Below are 5,177 nucleotides of genomic sequence, written 5' to 3'. Positions count from 1 at the left end.
TCAAGGTGATCTTGAGCTGTAGCAACCTCTCCTGGACCCCAATGAGGGGTGTGTGGAGGAGGAATCAGTGTCCTTTTTCCCCTGACTTAAAGCAAATGCCCCAAGGAAGATGGCTGGGCTCCCATTGCAGGTTCCATCATGGGTACCTGCAGGGCAGGCTGATGGAATCCACTGCTGAGCACTGAATGCATCGGAGGAAAAGTAGACTGGTCTCCCCGTGGTTTGAGCTCAGCCATTTGGAACGTAGATTGCTAAAATGTTCTTAAGCTGGAAGAAGCTTGGTGTAGGTTTCAGTGGTTATTTCCTGTTGGAAGGTGTAGCATTTTGTCCAAGTTGGGCTGAGGGGTGATGGCCATAGTGACAGATGGTGATCTTAAATACCATTTAAGCTCTGTTGTGCACTTGCATTGTAGCTGTTGGCGGTGATGAAGGGGCTGTGTTGTGGGTGAGTGGTGGTATTACCCAGCCTTAATCCACGGGTGTGTGTGTTGGAGGCTGTGAAGCACTCGGGTGTTTTAATGACACTGAGGAGAAAGCAGTTTTCTTAAAATTCACTATTTAGAAGCTTGCATGTCTGCAGGCAGTGCCCTCCCTACCCTGTCAGGGTCACCTGCCCGATCTCTAATCTGTATTCATAGCCATTCCTTCTCACATCACAACTGTTTGTCCTAAATGTGTTTTTCTAGTTGTAGAAAATGACCACTGATTTAAAAACCCTTGGTCCTGAGTTTTGCCCCGAGGCACTTGTTCCAAGATTGCCCCTCCCTGTCTCAGCTGTGCCTGGTCATTTCCCTCCAGTCATTGTTTGGCATTGTTGGCAAAAGCCTCTGCCACCTGACACACAACCAACCAGACTAAGATGTAGGAGCTGTGATCAACCTTGTCAAATACGGGAGAGAAGCTCAACTGGTCGTCATGAGGGAGCGATTTCTTGCTAAGAGGTGCCCCTCTATCTGGTGGAAACTAGACAAGCCAACTATGGAAGGGCAAAGACTAGAAGGGGATGACTTTCTTTTGTGCTCCTACAGTAGTTAAACCTAAGTGGGGGACCCGTTAAGTGGTCTTTGATTAAGTAGACATTTAGTTCTAGAGAGACTCAAGGCAGCTTGGCCCATCAGCTGCTTGCAGCAAGAGGACTACTGGTAAGCTTTTCACCTGTTACCGTTGCTCCTCTTAATGGAATGATGCCTCGTAGCTTCTCTGAGATGCTACAAGTGGCATGGTGTCACCACCTAAGGCTTCAGCTCAGCGTGACTTCTGGGCCCACAGTATGTGTTCCTGCAACATCAACCTGTTATTTTTTTAATCAAAAGGACAGTACCTGCTTTGTCTAACCACCCCTTATAACACCTCCACCCCGTTTTTGAATGATGTTTTACCCTTTGGAAAAAACAAGGCTGTGATGTAGCAACTATTGTCTGAGTCTCCTGTGTGTCTGTTCTTGTTACAAATGTATCTGGGGAAGTTGGATGCATTCATTTTCTGTAATAAAGTTTCTTAATCAGTCTTCCCAAAAAGTAATCAGTGGGCTGTCTGCAATCTGTCTGAGCTACTGAACCTCTGTAGTTTGGGTTGATTATAATCAAGGTTTTACAAGTACAAGCTTCACTGTAACTCTAGATCTGAACTAACGTTTAATGGAAAGATAGCATCAAAAAGAGCAAGGGTTAAGGACTCCACAGCCCCTACCTAGATCAACCCTTCAGCCAGAGGGGTAGGGGGAGAGTTGGCTCTGGAGCCCTATGCCGGGGCAAATGTGCAATTTGCAGGAGCTGCTGTTGATGAAGTGGCTGGCTACTTGTAATCAGCAAGCCCTGCCAAGCAGGACTCCCTGAGGCCGAGGGTCGGGGCTCAGTTGGCTGGCAGAGCCAGGCCAAACAAGGAGTTTTGGATGAGAGCCACGGGGGCCACTTGCTGTACTTGGCCCCTGGCTTAGTTGCATGTGGAGCCCAAAGCTATTTGGGAGGGAGTGATCTGTGGGCCAACTCTACAGCCTAGGCTTCCCTTCCTGCTTCAGACAGAGCAGCCCTCACCTTGTTTTGTATCTTGAGCATCCTCCTAAGATGTTAGCTTAGAAAAGAAGCTGGGATACCATATTGATAAAATAAGGGAAACATCATCTCAGTAGATATATTAAAAGTGTTTGATAAAATCCAACAGCGTTCTGTGATTGAACACACACACACACTCAGAAAACAGAATAGAATGGAACTTCCTCAAACTGAACACTTAGGAAAACCACAGCTAATATTATACTCAGTGAAAGACTGAAAGCTTTCCCCCTAGGTTTAGGAACAAGACAAGGATGCCCACTTGTGCCACTTCTATTTGTCATTGTACTAGAAGTTCTAGCCAGGGAAATTAGGGAAGAAAAAGCAAAAGCATCCAGACTGGAAATAAAGGAATAAAGCTATGTCTATTTGCAGGTGAGATAATCTTGTATATAGACAATCCTAAAGAATTTCCAAATAAAACTGTCAGAACAAATAAAATGTACATGGGGAGAACTACAAAACATTGTAGGAAGGCTTTAAATACCTAAAGAAATGGAAAGACATGCCATGTTCATGGGTAGGCAGGAAAGATTGTTAAGATGGCAATACTCCTGAAATTGATCTGTAGATTCAATGAAATCCCTATCAGAATCGCAGCTGGCTTCTTTGTAGAAATTGACAAGGTGATCCTGAATTTCATACGGAAATTCAAGGGACGCAGGATAGCCAGAACAATCTTGAACAAAGTTGGAGGACTCGGACTTCCCAATTCCAAAACTTACTACAAAGCTGCAGTAATCAAGACAGTGTGGTAATGGCATAAGAACAGACATATATACCAATGGATTAAATTAAGAGTCCAGGAATATACCCATATGAGTATAGCCAATAGCCTTTCAACAAAGGTACCAATATTATTTTCTGGGGAAGAGTATAGTCTTTTAAGCAAATGGTGTTGAGACAACTGGGTATTCACATGCAAAGAAATAAATTTCGACCCATAACTCAACGCTACATACAAAAAGTTCAAAATGGATCAAAGATCTAAATGTAAGTGCTAAACTATAAAACTCTTACTAGGAGACATAGGTGTAAGTCTGCCAATGGCTTCTTAGGACACTGAAAGCACAAAGCAACTAAAGAAAACAGATACATTGAACATCAAAATTAAAAAAAAACTTGCATGCTTCGAACAATATCACCAGGAAAGTGAAAAGACAACCTACAGAATAGGAGAAAATATTTACAGATCATATACCTGATAAGAATCTAGTGTCCAAAACATATAAAGGACCATTATAACTCAATAATAAAAGGACAACCAAATTAAAATGTGGGCAAAAGATCTGAACAGACATTTCTCCAAATAAGATGCACAAATGACAACGTGCTCATGAAAAGATGCTCAGTGTCACCTACCATCAGGAAAATGCAAATCAAAACCATAGTGAGATACCACTTCACTCCTACTAGCATGCGTTTAATGATAATATAAAAAGGAAAAATAACTAGAATTGGTGAGGATGTGGAGAAATCGGAACCCTTGTACATTGCTGGTGGGAATGTAAAATGGTGCAGTCACTGTGGAAAACAGTTTGGTCCCTGAATCAGTTATACATAGAATATGAACATAGACTTTGACCCAGCAATTCCATTCCTAGGTATACACCCAACGAATTGAAAACAGGTATTCAAATAAATACTTGTACATGAATGTTCGTAGAAGCATTATTCATAATAGTTAAAAAATGGAAACAATCCAAATGTCCATCAAGTAATGAATGGATAAACAAAACGTGGTCTATCCATACAATGCAGTATTATTGAGCCATAAAAAGGAACGGAGTACTGACACAAATGCCACATAGATGGACCTTGGAAACAATGTGTGAAGGGAAAGAAACCAGTCACAAAAGGCCACATATTATATGATTCCATTTATATGAAATGCCCAGAATGAGGCAAATCCATAGAGACAGAAAGTAGATTAGTGGTTGCCAGGGGCTAGGGGTTGCTGGCGGGAAATGAGGTAGGAGCATTCTTTGTGGGAAAATGAAAATGTTCTAAAATTAGATAGCAGTGATAGTTGCACAACTCTGTGAACATAGTAAAATGTGTAGACTCTAAATGGGCAATGCAGCAGTGGAAAGATGTTTTCGCACTTGATAGCATGAGGAACTGGGTGGTCCTTATGGACAGCTGCTCCAGGGCAGTGATGCTGATGGAGATCTGACTCTAGAGTGGAGACAGAGTGGGGGGCATGGGGTGTGGAGCAGAACCAGAGCGGGTGGTTTTGTTTGTTGCTGCCCTTATTTTTGAGATAGGAGAGGCATGAGGGGTTGTGACCCATGAGGACACTACCTGTATATCGCCAGGCAAAGCCTCTCCCCCGAGCTCCAGACCTCCAGATCTAATCGTCTCTTGGCCAAGCCACTTGGATGACCCACAGGCACCTTGAACTCCATGTGTTCAAACCGAAACTCCTGGTCTTCTCCCAAATCTGTTCTTCATCCCAGCCTGCATTCTGGAACTCCATCCCGGCTTATATTCACAAATAACTATTCGCTTAAAGATAAATTTCAATTAATAATCACAATGGGAACTTAGTTATTCAATGCAACCACTAATCTATTGTCACCAATAAAATCTAAGCAGTTATCCCAGCCTCCTTTTCTCACTCGCCGCATCCGATCAGTTCCCGAATCCTGCCTGCCAATTGTATTTCCTCAAACATCTCGGATCCATCCCTCCTCTCATTCATGCTGTCAGTGTAGGTTAAATCTCTTGTCTCCAAATTCTTCCATACCCTCTTAGAGCTAGCCTAGAACTTACATTTTCAGGCTTTTGCTCACCGATTTCTCTCCACGGAAATCTCCAACTCTGATGCCCTGCTTGGATCTGTCTGGTATGGTACCGTCAGAGCTGGAGACAAGCCGTAGCTTGGGCCCTTACTATCTTTTGTCTGGATGAATGTAACAGCTTCCCAAATGATTTCCCTGTGTTCCCTCTTACCTTTTTTCCATCCCCAGACCTAGTAGAGCCACTGATGCATACTTGGTGCTAAATACATATTCATTGCCTAAATAAATGAATGAAGAGGGACAGATAAGAGGAAAATTCAGCAGAGGTAGACCTCATAGGCCATCTTAAGAATCTGAACTTTCCTAAGGTCAAGGATGACCA

Source organism: Hippopotamus amphibius, chromosome X, assembly GCF_030028045.1.
Source record: "Hippopotamus amphibius kiboko isolate mHipAmp2 chromosome X, mHipAmp2.hap2, whole genome shotgun sequence".
In the NCBI taxonomy this organism is placed as follows: domain Eukaryota; kingdom Metazoa; phylum Chordata; class Mammalia; order Artiodactyla; family Hippopotamidae; genus Hippopotamus; species Hippopotamus amphibius.
This window is presented reverse-complemented; position numbering follows the sequence as displayed.